Genomic DNA, 16,095 nt, shown 5'->3' with positions numbered 1-16,095 from the left:
AATTGCTGGGCACGGTGGAGCTCTGTCCCCTGCAGCTCCAGGAGGGCGCTGTGCTGAAATTAATGGGGGTTATCAGGACTTGGAGTGCTGTAGAAACCAGTTTCCTTTCTGATTTAATACTCATTTGAAGTTCAGATGCGTATTATTAATTGCAGCAACCAAAGAGTGTGTATGTGTGTGGGGGTGGACTCTGGCATTTGGATGTTTGTGCTGTTGGGATTAATTTATTCGCACTGACAGAGCATTGCCTCCGTGTCTTGTGTCCGAGCTGCTTTCTTCCCCATCCGGTGGGTAGATGGGATGAGGGTGCAGCCCACTCCCTGCAATCCGTAATTAATGGGTTTCACTGTGGAATTAGGTTCTGTGCCATTGGATAAAGAAAGAGAGCATATACAATTGCTAAATGAAGTATTAGTCTCCTGCTATTTTTGAGATCTCGCCTATAATTGTGCATCCCTGCTGTGACACGTTAACTTAAACAAAACCTGCACCCAGCAGGAATATTGTAAGGCAAGAAGTTGCAAATGCCTCCAACATCAGCCTTCTGCTGTACCTTTTAGCTTGGCCTCTCAGCCATGGAGTGGCAGGAGATATCAGAGGAATCCAAACACATTTTGCTGATATTCATGTGTCAGGGAATGAGTATGCTTTCTTCATCATGTGCATTTTTGCAGTTATGCTTCGTCTTCTTTCAAATTCATATTTCTCTTCCCCCTTCTCTTTCCTTTTCCACCTTCAGCATCCTTGTGTCTCTTCTCCTGGCCCACTGGGTTTCAGGCTGTGGTCTGAGGGCCTAGAGACGATGAGAGGATTACCCAAAAGCATTGTGAAAAGTAGTCATGCTAAGAAAACTCTTCCCATTGTCAGGAAGTTGATGTTCATGTTGTGGGGTTGCATTTCTACTGAGAAAATGTGTAGAGTTCTGTGAATAGAAGAGTGTTGGTGTTGTGCTCTCATCTCCTGAGCTTCTCATAGTGTTGGATCAAGCTGATTAGTATAGGGCATGTCTCTGTTTTGTTGCTTACTGCCTTTGGGATTTGCAGAATTGGAAGAACATGGGCAGTGTAGCCAGAAGATGCACAGAGGACGAAGGTATTCAGCACATGTGAAATGCAAGCAAGGCTTTTCTTCTGAAATCGTTGTGCTTTAGCTGAATTGTGGCTCCCTGGGCCAATACGTTCTTCAAGATGGACAAGCACATGGGATGAGCCTCCAGCTGCAGGGAATATCTGGATGTAAGATCTCAGAGCTACTGGGGAACCTCAACCTACCTGTAGCAGGACTGTGCACCCAAAATTACCTGATGACTAGGAGAAGGGATCTGTCAGTGGCACGTTGCCTCCCCAGGTCTCCAGCAGGGATGAAGGGCTGCATGTTTTGGGGAGCTGAATTCTCCGGGGTGGATCACAGAGAGCCTCAGTGGGTCAGGCTGGGGCTTGCAGTGACCACTTGCTGGTGGCAAAGCCTGTAGTGGGGTTGAAGTGGAAGATATCAGCTCCTGGTTTCCAAGCATGCCAGTATCAGGTTGTTCCATTTCTCGTCAGGATGCCAGGAGCTTGGCTTTCTGCTTGTAATGGTTACTTCTGCTGTAAAAATCACATTCTTGGTCGCTTGGGAATTGTGCTGCAGAAGTGTCTCCAAAATAATAAATGACTTTTAAACTCAGAAAGAACAAGTGTTATAGATTACACTTCTCCCCCACTTTTTTCTCTGTCTAAACCAAATTCATATTGGAGAACTTAAAAAATATAAAGTCTAATCTCCCTGAAACCTAAAACCATTGATCTTTCCTGTGGGGCTTCATGAATGTGTTTCATTTTTGCAATGTAGCTGTCATCTTGAAGATCTGTGATTAAAGTAAGGCTTTTTCCCCTCAAAACCCATTTTCATCTGCTAGTGAAGCTGCGGTGAAGCATTGAATTGGTATAAAATTCACAGCAGCTTTTTTTATTAGGAAGTAGAAATTACTGGGGCTTGTTTGCCACTGACTACTTACCTTACCATCAGTGCTCTTCATAATGTTTAGGTTATGTGACCATAATGTTCTGAGGGGAAAGAAACACTTTTTTGGGATGAAATGTGCCAGTCTTGGATGCAGATAAATCATCTTTTTTCTAAAGCCCATCCATACAAAATCAATTTCTGAGCTATTTCAGGCTATGAGAAAGCATGCTGTTCTGCAGAGATGTAGATCGTGTGTCGTAATGCTCAGCTAATGCCTTCTTTCCTAGTGACTTGGTCCCCGTGAGGACAAGTCCTCAAGCCAATTTAGATGCTGAAATGAAAAACTAGTGGAGGGAGAGGCTTTTCCTGTGTGTGTGATGCTAAATTTCCTGCAGAATATGTTGGTGTTTACTGGCAAACAGGGAAGAATCCCACTTGACGGCTCCACGCCGTTTCGCGCGTCAGGATTTCGTCAAACGTGCACAAGTCTGCTCTCAAGTCAGAAGCTGGCCTGTTTAATCCCTTTTCTGTCCAGGAAACTAAGGGAAAGCACATACCTTAACGGCAAATGAGGGAAATGTTTTCACAGAGTAACCAAGGGAAAGGCTCTTCTTCCACTTGTCTGAATGTGACCCGGTGCCTTCTGGTGAGGTGCTGGTCTCAGGCCACCCCACTGCTCCTGGTGCATCTTAAACCATGCAGGAGCTTATTTTGGGGTAGGACACCTAGGCTGATGTGCCAGCAGGGCTCTGCAGCATGCAGCACAAGAAGGTGCGCAGTGCAGCATCCTTATGGCATCAGCAGTAGACCTTCTCCCAAATGAAACACCTTGAAGTCATTTTTGTACCTGGGAGGCCTTTTGCTTCTGCAGAAAGGAGGTGGTACCAGTCTGAGCATTTCGTACATCGGGAAGATTTGGTCTTAAATTTGCAGGTTTGATGCTTAGCATCTGTCTAGAATCCCACACCTTGGGTAAGGCTTCCTGGTCAATGACCAGTGTGGAAAGTGGATAGTGCTGAACTCATCCTTTCTTCTCTCTTGGGGGAGGAGATGGGACATTCAATCCCATAGCAGGCATGCTCGTGTTCGGCAGCTGTGAGGACTTTCTTGCCTTTAGAGCTTGTACTCTTCACCTTGGGGTGGAATTTTTTTGAAACTACAGATCTACTGAAGAAATTTTTGTGCCCTCTGCTTGATCTTCAACTAGATAACTGAATTTTATGTGTGCATGAGGATTTACGTTGCAGGACTAGAGAAGTGCTAGGCAGGGCAGATAGGACGCTGGTTAAATTGATCGTAGTGATCTGGAAACATCACCTTGCCTTCTGGGTATTTACATAAGTAGAAATCGGAGTAAATATTTGTATTAGGATAGACCCTACCATTATGCCAGATGATGTACAGACTTGGGAAGAGCTGATGTTGCCTTCCAGTGTCATCTCTTCAGTGTAAGTGAAGGCGAATGTTCTTATTTACACCCTAGGTCTTGGGGTAGATTTTTATTATTTTTTTTAAATTGTTGACTCAGATGGATGTGTTTTTTTTTTCTTTCAACTTTGAGATAGGAGTTATTTGCCCTCCAGATTAAAAGTCAGCTTTCAAAACCAGAGTGAATTTATGGAGTGTGATGCATTTTAATTAGAATGTTTAATTAGGAGAGAATTCATGAGAGTGGGTCTTGTTTTAAAACGATCAAAGATGCTAAATGAAAACAAAAGGGAAAGAAATTATGGAGAGGCATATAAGATCATTTATTTTGGGTATCTTCTGTACCCATCAAAGGAGATCACTTTCTGTTCTGTGCTTTTTGTTCCAAAAATAGCTAAGGTGCTGCCTGATTTCTGCAGGTCGATATCAGTCTGTCTTTGTAATTAACTATGAAAATAAATTGCATGGTTGGGAGAGGAGGGAAGTGAGTGTCAGCAGGCTGCTGAAGATAGCTCAGGTGTGTAAAATGGCTACTCCGTCTCATCACCGTTTGCCCTGGAATTAAAGCTGTGGATTTCTGGGTTGTGTTTAATGTCTGTCATTTCTCTGCCTCTTGCTGGTGGGCATTGTGCATGTATGGCAGGTTTTTCTTTGGAGACTTCTGCCCATCTCCTCCCTGAGCTGCGTTAGCATCTCCTTGCTTTCATTATGAAAGCAGCTGATATGGGCATCATATTTTTTTCTGAAGAGCATTGAGGGGAGCAAGGAGGTGATTTTCCTGACAAGCTACTTCTGTCTTGCCGTCTCCCACAGTAAATCACACTAGGTACTGATGTTGGGGTGAAAGACTAAGCTGCAGATCCAGAAGGGGTCTGGTCTTCTGGTTCCCACTCAGGTACGTGCCTTCCCAGAGATTGCCACAGAAGCTTAAAACTCAGCATCCCTTTGTGGACCGTAAAATAAAACAAACAAAAACACTTTTGATGTGAAGCAAGATCTGATGTCCTCAGGAAATGAAGTCACTGACTTCACTGCATCACCAGTTTCTGCCATGGAAACAGTTGGTGAATTAATGCAAGTTTTGCACAGGTTTAACAGCCGTCCTCCTCTTCAGAGCGAGAGGTGGGAGGAACATTTTCTATTAAATTCAGAATTGTTGTCTTAAGTTATTAATTCCTTGCATCATAATGCATTTATCTCTGGCTGCAATGAGGATTGGAGAGCTTTGAAATCTAGCTAGCTCAAAGGATGCTTTCTGCACCAGGGAACAAAGAAAAAGTATCGCTTTAGTAGGGCACCCAGAGTATGTGGATTGGAAGGCTGCTTCACATACAGCCTGCAAACAGCATGGCAGAGCCTCACTGTTCGTTGTGTGGGCAGATGCCTGCGTCCTTCAGGAGATGCAGTTTTCTCTGCGTAAATCACATCTGTGCTTGGAGTGTGCATCTCCTTGAGCTTCGTCCAGGTGAGGCCAGCACCAGCGCTGACCAGGCTGTCCTGGCTGCTTGGGGCTGGCAGGAGATGAAGAGGCACTAGGATGGTGGCAGCGGAGGCTGTAGGCCCTCCACACCAACGTGCTGTTTGTTTTTCCCCAGGTGTTAAAAAAGGAAGGAGAGCGTTTCATCTTAAAAATATGGACCTCAAGACCTGGTCTGACCAGGAGGAGAGCTAGATTTAGGCTATCTGTGACGCTTAAGTGGTTTTTGTGTGTGTTGGAGCTGCAGTGAAGGGGCACTTGTTTTGCTGCGTGGTCATGTGGCTGAGAGCCTCCTCCCTTTGGGACCTTTTCAGATCATATTGTGGGGCTGGCCAGGCCTTGTGAAGCTGTTTCCATCTCCAGTTCCTTTGGCCTGCTCTTGGCCAAGAAAACATCAAGCTGCTGAAATTATAAACCAGGATTGTACTATTTATGTTGGAGAAAAGGTGCAGTTTACATATGCAGGCTCTTTGCAAATCAGCTTACTCTGGCTTTTAGCAGTTGAAGTGAGCAGCTGTAGCAAGTTAGAGATGTTGAAAGAGAGTCCAGCTTCAGAGTTTCAGGCTCTTCCGTCATGACAGCCAGCTCTTGGCGAGCAGCAGATGTCTCCAACTGGGTTTCACTGGTGTTTGAAGGGAGAACTCTCTGCCCTACCGGGGAGAGGCCATCAGGGCGGTTTGGTGTGGGATGCTGCCCATGATGCTCCTCAGGAGATGGCTTCTGGGGGGTCCAGGGGTTGCTTACAACTGTCCCGCCTGCAGACCTGGCAGTCTGCAAGGACTGGACAGGAAGGGTCCTGCTGCCTCCAGCCCACTCGTGTTGAGCAACACCATGGTGTGTGTGCTTGCGGTTTGCTGGAGAGCAGGTGCCCTTGGCATGGGTTTCCAAGCTCTGCTTTTCTTCTGTCCTCTGGATGTAATGAGGTGCAATGAGCTGTGGGGCTGTGCTGGCCAGCAGGTTTGTTCACTTAAGGACTCTTTTGTGGTGTCTGCTCTTTTTTTTGAACAGGTTTTGATGCATGCCGGCCAGCCCAGCATCGCTCCATCTGCATGTGGGGTCTGGAGGATGTTTGGAACATCCCTATATAGGCACGTGGCATTGTCTGGGAAGTTGGCGGATTCTTTGGACCATGGGGCAGCTGAAAAAGAGACAACTATTGGGCAGATGTGTCCTCTTTGAAGTGGCTTGAAGTTCCTCATACCTGTTGGCATGTTCTTTATGTAGAAATAGTTTCCCTGATGGGCACTGTACCTCTGTTTGTAGGCAGCAGGCTGGCCGCAGTCTGTAAATAAGCATTTTTAAGGCATCAAGGAAGGATGTCGCAAATATGATTAATGGCAGCGAGTGTGCAACTTAAAACTTTTTTGTCGTTATTTGATCTTTCTCCTGCAAACTCAGCAGCTGACTTGTGCAGAAGATAAAACACATGGGAGGAGAATGGTGAGGGGCTCTTTGGTCTTCAAAGGCAATTAAATGTTGAGTGTCTGACTTGTGACATCTTGAAGGGGCCCAGACCTCAGCAGGGGGGCACGCAGCCTTTTCTCAAAAGCAGGCCCCATCTGAGGGCTCTCAGATGGACAGCAGCAGTTGTGAATCGCTTGGGCAAAATATGATTTCTTATGGAGGGGACTGTGCGGGGCTGTGCTGGTTGAAGGCAGTGATAGTTATAGGGATGTTTGGGAGTCGGTGACCATGAGGAGATGTTTTTGGTGCCAGGAGGTTTCTGAGGAGGTGGAAGTGCTGGGATGAGTCAATGGGTCATGGTTTTTGGCACATAGAAAGGCAGATGAGTCTGGCCACAAGCATCTCTGTAGCACTCAACTGGCAATTGTTGGCTCCCCGAGGGCAGGCCCAGCTGCCGGTGAGCTGGTGCTTGAGCTGCTCCCAGAGCTGGCCTTGGATAATATTTTGCGTCCCTTTGAAATGTGAGGTGGCCGCCACGTGCTGATGTAGCTGGCAGGAGGTGAGGGCAGAGCAGAGGTCAGAAGATCTCTGTCTGCCTGCACCCAGCTCCTGGAGGTGTAACCTGGCCGGAGGTGCGGTTTGTCCACGTAGGCATGTAGACACTGCTTGTCCTTTCTGAAAGGGTCCTCCCCGTGTCCCAAGCTGCCCCATTTTGTGTTGGTTTGCTGTTGTTCAACCTGATTTGAAAAGACTTATCTCATTAAAACAGTGGCTGAGCCCATCAGCTGCATCTCACAGTGTGTGAATGGTAGCCTGGGAATCATCTCAGAGGCCATCGACATAGTTCTTGTTTGGTCGCTTCCGTGCGTGAGGACGGCGGAAGAAATGGGCTTCCCATGGAATGAAAGCTTGAGAGAGCAGAGGGGAGCCCAAACATGGTGGAGCAATTCCTCAGCCACAGATGCTGTGAGACAGAGGGTGCACCCTCTTAGCAAGCCAGGCAATTTGCTCTAATTGCAAATAGTTTTACGATTCCTGCAGTTACGGGGGCTGCCAAAGCTTTTCCCTCGGTGAACGGAGGCCAGGTGGTGGCAGGCCCACTGCCCTCCTGGGCTGCGTACAGGCATCCGAATGGTCCTGAATTTAATCAGAGCTGAGGAACTGGGCAAAGTTTAGAAAGGGGCTCAGTGCAGGCTCTCGCTCCTAGTCCAAGGAGCGTGGTATCTGCTTCTGAAAACAGCCAGGGGCAAATTGTCTAGGATCCAAGGCGGAGGCAGAGCAGCAGGGCTTCTAACCAGTGCCAGTGAACTTTTGATACGCTTACTGGCTGAATCCCACATTTTGAAGGCAAATCCTAGGGGGAAATTGCATCTATTACACAAGCAAATGCTTTTTCAGAGGGATTCCTCTTGCCTGCTGTCTGCCGTCTAAAAGTTAGGTATTTTTTTCCGTGTAGTCCTCCAAAGATCTCTGTTAGTCACTGGAGAGCGAGCGGTGCTGCCTGCAGGCAACGTTAACCCAGTCCTCTGGGGTATGTAGCTTGTGTTATTTTCCTGTAGTTGAGGGTAGGGGAGCCTTGTCCACCAGCTTAGACACTCAGCAATTAGGAGTCGAATCCCACCAGCAGCTGTGTGAATGGGTTGCTTGAAACCGGCCTGGATCCATCTAGGCATTGCTCGTACGCTCTGTAACACAAGTGAGCATTAGCGTGAGTGAACCTTGAGAGTGTACAGTTTTACAGAGGCAGGGGAATATGGTGGGAAATCTGGAGGAAGAAATGGATGACTTACTCTCTGAGAACATTTTTCATCTCCTAACATCTGTTACGCTGCCTTCTCTCGCTGTTTCTCCCCCAAATTTGCACTTTGTCATTAAAACCAGAAAAGAAAAATCCCAATATGCATATGACATTTTACAAAAGTGCTCTCTGTGCTCTTAGAAATCCAACAATTTTGCTGCGTGGCATTCATCTGTAATCAATTAGAAGGCTTCTGATCAGCAGAAGCTGGAGGTTCTGCTCCCTGGAGCTTAGCACTCCACACAAGGAGGTGGGAGTGCCTGGCACTTTTTTCACCTGAAGGAGGAAATGGGAGCAACAATGAATGAAAGTCAGTGAGGCAGAATGAGATCAAAAAGCTCCAAACTTGCTTATCAGCCCTGTTCCAGCCTGATCTCAGTGTCAGATGGTGGTATTAAACCAGATGGCCCAGATGCAACTTTCAGCTCAGGAAGTCCTGAAGCTGCTGCTTCTTGCCAGGAGCAGGGGGAGAAGCTCTCGCTGCTTCCTCCTAGGGGTTGTCATCCTCTGCCAAAGATACTATAGGGGTGAGATGTGCTGTCAGTGGTGGTACTGGGACCGTAAGTATCTAAATGGACCTAGCCTGGTTTTCTCCCCCAGACCCATTAGTTGCTCATCTCTCCCTCCTGAAACCAGCCCATAGGTGCCTGGTTATAAACCAGGGGGCTTGGTTTCTGGGAACAAAACTTTCGTGCTGCCTGCAGCCTGCTTCACATTCTCTGCAGCATGCAAACTTCTACAGAGGCCTTCATTTCCAGTTGTCCCTTCAGCTTTGGAGAAGACGGTGCCTTGGTGGGGGGAAGAAGGAAAAGAAAACCTAAGCTAAATAGTAAGAGGAAATGAAATCTCATTAAGTTACGGGACAATGGTTGGAGTATTTGGCGTTAAAAGAAGGAACATAAACCTGCTGTCTGAGATGTCAAAAACCTATGTGGGACCAAAACTGGAAATAATCCTGCAAGGAGGGGTCGATTGTGACTCTTCTGAGCTACCAAAGTGTGTCCCTTCCCTCCTCGCTCCTAGGAGAGCTGGCTCCTTAGGAAGCCTGCCCAAGGCTGGCTGCTGGGGCAGCTTTGGTTTTGCAGCAATAGAGAAAAGCAGCAGAAGCATTATCCTGTCCACTGGCCTGAACGTTGCAATGTTTCCCTCCTTGGAGGGAACAGGGGCATAAAAATTATGAATAAAAGGCAGAAGGGCTTTCAAGAGGGTAATAGAGTGTAAGATTGAGTATTAAGCCCATCTCCAGCCATAATTAAACCTGCAGTTGGAGGGTCTGTCACATTGCTTCAGACCCTTGGAAAAAAAAATACTCAGTTGCTAGCTTCATTAGTAATTAAATGTCCAATTACTGTATGTAATGTTTCTGCTTTGCTGAACTCCACAACTGCATTCATAAACAGCCCTAAGGAAGGCCTCTAATCTGTGCCATTGTTCTTCAAGTGGTTTGCACATGCAGAAAAAGAAAAGAAAAATCAGGCAGACATTTATAATATGGAAAGGAAAGGGGGAAGGGGTGGGAAGAGGAGGAAATCAAATCAGCATCTTCCACCTCCCTCCCCCCTCCGAGGTAGGATCTTTGCCAAGCCCACAGAGAAGCCCTCAGGCCCCTCGAGCATGCAAATGTAATTTTCTATCCAGACAACACACTTTTTTTTAAAATGAAGTCCACCCCCACCCCCAGAAAACCTCCTCAAATCCCTGAATGCACAACAGAAGCAAGAAGAAAATTACAATGAAAAGAGGAGAGATGGGAGGGGGGGGGAAAAAGCAGCAACCCACAAACAGAAGGAGAGATGGAGGGAGGATTGAGATGAATATGCAGTGTCCAGAGTTTAAATAGACATAAAAGATAATGAAGGTTGGGGGGAGGAGGGAGGGGAGATTGTAATCAAACAAAATGATTTTGGTCCTCTTCAATCATCCCTGGTTTGCAGGCTGTCATTTTATACAAATTAGAGCCGGGGTAATTTTATGAATATTCACTCGGATTGAAATCACCTTCATTAAAGGGAAGGCACCCTTCTCGGGGCCCACTGTGCCGCTCGTCTTTTGTTCACGCACAACAACAGGAAAGCCACTTGTGCGGTGGATGAGTGCTGGATCCGTGCCCCCGGGGGGGCCAGGGGCTGGGGTCCTGCCCGCCGAGGTGGCCGCTCTCTCATGCGGGATGCTCGAGGAGACCGGCGTCCCGAGGGATGGGCTGCCCTTTGGGGCGAGAAGCGGAGGCTGTTGTGGGGAGGCAGGGTTGGAAATGCCCTTGTGGGTGAAGGAGCTGTAGCCTGGGAATTGGCTCGTAGCCTGGGCTGGGGGGTGGGGGATGGACTGCAAGTGCTCTAGCCTTTAATTCCCAGGCAAGCCCTTATTGAACCAGTAATAGCTTGAAACCATTTGGGATGAAATAATTGCCACATTTTTATGTTGTTATTATTATTATTATTATTATTTTTCTTCGAGCCTGGCTGCTGAATTGAGTTCTTCTTCCTGCTCAAGAGTCCAACCCAGGCCTGCGCCGCACATGTCTGGCACCACGCTGGGGACAGTTCCTCTAGTACATAACCAATCAAAGATGTATTCAGGCCCGTTGTGAGGAAACCGTAGATGATTATAAGTAGAGAGATCCAAGTCTTTTGCTGACTGCTCACCCTCGCATATTATGAAATTTCTCTTGGAAGGGTAGACAAAGCCTTTTTGAGCCTGTGTGTGGTGATGGCCTCACATGGATGTCTGACTTTAAATGCCTCACAATGTCGGCCTCTCATTTCTGAGAAAAGGCAAACGTATCCTATTGTAGCGTGTCAAGTACCGAAACTCCGCCATTCAGCAGCTTCGCTGCTGCTGTAACGCATCCTTGGGTTGTCACGGTAATGCGAGGAGATCGCTTTGCCACTTGGTAGCCGCCGGCAGGAGGAGGGCACAGCTGACCTGGAGGAGAAACGTTCATTTAAATATTTGATTGTATTTCACCCAGGCAGTGGAATGACTGTCCCTTCTTCAGGGCAACTGAACTGCCCGTGAAATCGGGGTGACTGGGTGTCGTGTTTGGTTATCACTGATGACACCGTTTGTAATAAATGGTGGTGCTGTACCACCCAGGGAAGGAGATGAGTGGGCTGGGGGGCCGGGAGTGCTCTGGTTGTTTTTCTGCCACTGGTGTGAGCGGGTTCTCTGTCAGCGTGGGTGCTAGCAGTGCTGTGTGTCTGCACGCCAAACCCAGGTGACAGTAAGAAATCACCAGGAGGGGACAAAAAGGCATTTTCTTCTTAGAGTTCCTCCTTTTTTTTTTCTTCCTCCTTTAGATCTTAAGACAAATTCAGATCCAAGGAAGCCAGCTTTTATGGTTTCTAAGGTAGTCACAGAGTCTAGCTTGACTCTTAGTAAAAACGGCTAACTTAATCTAATCAAAGGGAATGCATTTTTTTCTTGAATGTGGGAACATCACTGGAGCAGAGTGCACAAAAGTGGTTGCACATGTAGTGGCAGAAGTTTCCTTCTGGAATTGGAGTGGCTGTAGCATGTGCCTGCACTGTGGAGGGTCCTGCCTTCTCCAGATGATAAACCAAGCACAAAAGGCTGACAGATATTCCCCTGGGTTAGCCAGCATTTTCCATGAGCTCAGCTGAGGCAGAGGTTTGGCCCAGTAGCGTTGACTGTGCAAGACCAGCCCCTAGTAGAGCAAAGCGTTGGGTTTTGCTCCCAGTACTGGTTGGTTGTTGGACCCAGGATATTACCTTGGGTTCCTCTGCCTGTTGCTGGACCGAGTAAGGCTTTGCTCTCCATTCTTCAGCCTATCCTGCCCAAACCTTCCCATTGAAGGTACTGCCCCAACGGTGCAGTGGCCTTCAGCACTAGCAGCAGCCTGGTGTGTTAACATCCAGGCTGGGCAGGCCCATGAGGGGAGGCCAAGTATACACTCCTAATGGGAGCCATGACAGTATCTCTGCCCTAATTCAATACAGCCTCATGTACAAATAGTCCTTCAAGGCTTGGAGGATGCTCCTCTCTGATGTGGGAGGCAGCGTGTGCTCTTTGGGGTTGTCAGGCCACGTGGTTCCCGGCTTAGCGCCCTTGCTGGGGGGCCCTGTCAGTTGTGTGTTTGGAGGCGTCCTCGGCTTCCTGCAGGCCTGATGGAGACAGTAGAGCTGCTCGTTTGTTTTTTATCCAAGGTTTTCCTGTTCTGGCAATGCTTTGTCTTTGAAACGCAGCCCAAGCCCCTGTGGAGAGCCCCCCCCACTGAACTGTGAGGCGCTAGGGGTGGTGCTCAGGGAGCTGGTTTGGATCAGAGGCAGCCTGGGGGGCAAAGAGGATGAGTGGGCTGCAGGCTGGTGGCCTGAAGAAAGGTTCCCTGCCCAGTGGCTCTGAAGCCAATGTCAAATTTCAGTGAGATTTGGCAGAGGTGTCCAAGTTTCAGAAGTGGTCAGGTTCTCTAAAAAGCAGTGGTGAGGCACAAAAATAGGGCTCGGCATGTTAGGGCGGTCCTGATGGAAAGACGGGGTGAGGCTTCCTTTGTCTTTGTTGTTTGGGTTGGTGCATGTGTGCCAGGCAGACCCTGAAGCCTTGGTGAATCCGAGCAAATGCTCTCCCATGTGTGATGGGGTCTCCAGGAACCCATGGGTGGGTGTGATACTGAGGGCCTGACAAGGGGGAGAAGGTTGTAAAGGTCGACCCCGTGTGAAGCCAGCTAGCAGCATCATCTCTGCCCTTAGATCTTGTTCTGTTTGGGGTGTGTGTTGACTGGCTTCCAGAGAGTCTGGCTCCTCTTGGGCTTTTGCACCAAAAATAGTTGCCAGGGTGGACTTTTTCTTTTCATTTGGATCCAGGAACTTTAAAACTTCTGAAATCTATCTGAGCTTCTAGAGTCTACAATAAACCCTTTCTGAGTGCTGGCATGCATTGGTGAAGAAACTTCAGTTTGGGCCTGTAGGGTCTATGTTGCTGTAGGGTTGTCTGAGTTGGAGATAGACAGGGTAGAGCTGGGGTAGAGGAGAAGGGGCCGTTTGTTAGGTCTGTGCTGGAAGGCCTTTTTCTGCTCTCAAGGTAGGAGAACAGAAATGTTTTTTTTTCCACTCTCAGAGCTCCGCACTAGTTTGTCATCTTCAAGGCTTTCAGAAAAATGAAGGAAATTTCTCAAATGGTTCAATATTTTGTTATGATACCAGAAACTAAGGAGTCTTTCCAGCAGCACAGATAATCCCTTGTCTCATCAAGTTTATGACTTTAAAACAATCCTGCTGTCCATATTCTGTGGGGACCATCTTCTGAGGCAGCTTCTTGGGTTTTGAATGGTTTCATCCCTCAGCGCTTCTTTTGAGTGGAAAGTTTGAAGATGCGTCATCCTGCCTGAGCAGGGTGATAAACTGTAACGCAAATCTGAAGAGCCTCAGAAAAGGGCTGTACGAAATGCAGATGTAGGGGATTAGAAAACAGAACTGCACTACATCCAGCGATAAGTAAGGTCGAACTCAGCAATTTCTGAGCCGTTGCACCAGGGAGCAGCAGGAAATGATTGCTTTTTGGCTCCCAGCGGCAGGAGCACAGGCAGAAGAGGTATTTGTAGTGTTGGCTTGCAAGGCCTTGGGTGCTTTGTGTGGTCACATTGGTCTGCAGCTTTATCCTCTAAGAGTTTGGGGCAGCTGGGAAGCAAATTACATAGCGTGCTGTTGGGGGCTCATCAGCTTTTAACCAGCTAGTGTGGAGCGATTAAAAATTCCAGCTGTTTTACATGTTAATCAGTGCTTTTTGGTGATGATTCTGTGGATGAAATATGGCTGCTGACAGCTATCTATTAATGCAATTTGGGAGATGCAGAGGGAGAGTTGGGTTTGCCTTACCTGAAAGGATTATTATTGCTCCGAAGCCCCAGCATGTAGCTATGAGGGAGGATACCCAAACTATTGGTCTTGAGGTCAGAGACTCCAAACCGAAACTCAGAATTAGGGATGGCTCTGGTGGCTGAAAGAATACCAAGTCCTGCCTTGACACACAGCCTTCTGCAGCAGGGGTAAAAGCCATGGTGTGACTCTATTGCATAAGTACTCTGATTTATTCTCTCTCATCTCTCTTGGCCTAATCAAGGCTCAGAGTTTTGCATGTTCCCCAGGGCTCAAGTTGCTCTCCTGTGGCTGAAGGCACCACACAACTTGACTTTGTTCCTGGAGGGCCTGCGTTGCTTTTGCAACACTGATCATGACCAGTCTGAGCAGCTTTGCAAGGTGTTTTTTGTTCAGAAAGTAATCATACAAAGGTTCCCATTGCATATTCAGCCCTTGCCTCTGTAGCTTGGGGTTCACGCACAGCCCTTTTCCGGTGAGGTGACTTTTTTGCCTTCTCCGTTGCCTTGCTCATCTTACTGGAGAAGTAAAGCTGCCGTCAGTCCCTCGTGTGCTGGTGTAAGATCTGTTGATGTATCCTGAGGCTAGAGTTGCTTTCTGTTGCCGAGTAGTTCCCAGGGCACAGATTACAAGCGCTATGATAAAAAACATTAAGTTGGATATCTTTATTTTTGCCTTCTGTGATCACATCTTTCATCATTTGCCTCATATTAACCAGCGAGCACTGAGAGTTGGGCAGATTTCAGAATTTTCATCTACCTGAGAAGCTGTACAACTTTAGTCCAAGGCAGCATTAGCTGCTGGCCCAGCCTTGTGAGGCTTAAAGCTCTCCAACTCCCTTAGACATGGAGGGTAGGTGTGCAGGCTCACTGTCCAGCTGGAGCTTGCTGATGGACCAGAGCAGCTTCCAGATCTGCTTTTTGCTTGTGATGAGCCCACACTTACATTGATTTCAAGCAGAGTTGCAGCACTCTGGCCCACTTGGTACTTTTTCCCTCCTAGCACCCACTCACTGCTGCCATAACACATGATAAGAACATGCTTTCCGTGTACAAAAGACAGTGTGAACAAGCCTCAGGGGCAATTCAGGTCTGTGGAATAGATTCATTGTAGGTGTACAGCTGACAGAAGGGGCGGTTATGCTCTCTCAAGAAGCTGCTGTGTTTTCTCTTATCGACAAAAGTGTCTTCAGTGAGATCTGGGGGAGCAGGGACCAGTCCCCTGAGTGTACACAGGATATCTTATTGCTTGGGATGCCTAACGTGGGAGCAGATGAAGCAACGCTTGCTGAGTTCAGTCAGTAAGAACCAGGAAATAGTTGGATCAGAGAAGTGGAGCACTGGCTTGACTGGGGTTTGACAGAGCTTCAAAGGCTGGACCGTGCTTCTTGCTGGCCCTCCTGCATCCTACTTGGTGGCACGTCGCTGGCAGACAGCAGCACTTAGGCCTGAGTTGGGATGTGCCAGAGGCAGCCCTGCCACGCTGGAGCCCTGTCAGAGCGCAAACATCCCTGCGTGCCCTGTCCCATTCCTGCCTGGTGCATCCCACCAAAATGGGAAGCCATGGATGTAGGTCTCCTTACCATTTGCCGTTGCTGGCTCTCTTTTGCTATTTCCTTTTCTTAGCTTCCTTTCATAAAACTATCCAGAGACATGATTTTTTTTTTTTGGTGATGGACTGTGAAGGACTTGAGATTGAAAGCTGTGAAACGCACATCAGCCACTCCATAAACGTCAGAGATGCTGAGCAGAAGCACGACTACTTGAGTTTAGCCAGTTCTGTATATCAAGTGATCCCTGCAGATTTATTAGATGTTTCAAAATGGATTTGAAATAACTGGATTTAGTGTTTCTGGCGATTCCTTGAACCGTCTTGTTTTTCAGCCAACTTGCATAAATGTGCCAGTCATGGGCTGCAGTGTATCAGCCAACTTAGCAAATGGTTTTATTTATAGCTGAAACAGTGAAGCCAAGGAGTATAAATCCTAAAAAAAAAAAAAAAAAAAATATAAACTGTATCGTGGAAATAATAAACTTCAAATTCATGGAATTTCTAATGTTCCACTGATGGCTAAAAAATCTGTTTAATGGCCGCTGAGTGATATTTGGCTGCAAAGCAGAAACCCCAAAGTTGTCTTAACTCAACAGTGATATTTTTTAGTGTTCCTTTATATGCTGGCGCTGAGTCTCTTTGCTGAATGATGGAAAGTTGACCTT

General features: G+C 47.4%; 1 protein-coding gene across 2 annotated transcripts in view; it reads left to right on the top strand.

Annotated features, from left to right (window-relative positions):
- ZSWIM5 (zinc finger SWIM-type containing 5) overlaps positions 1–16,095 on the top strand; it is an 89,651-nt gene that overhangs the window by 21,351 nt on the left and 52,205 nt on the right. The gene's annotated exons all lie outside the window — the stretch shown is intronic.

Source organism: Anser anser (assembly GCF_964211835.1).
Source record: "Anser anser genome assembly, chromosome: 8".
NCBI lineage: Eukaryota > Metazoa > Chordata > Aves > Anseriformes > Anatidae > Anser > Anser anser.
The sequence above is the reverse complement of the archived record's forward strand: the minus strand, read 5'-3'. Positions and strand labels throughout refer to the sequence as shown.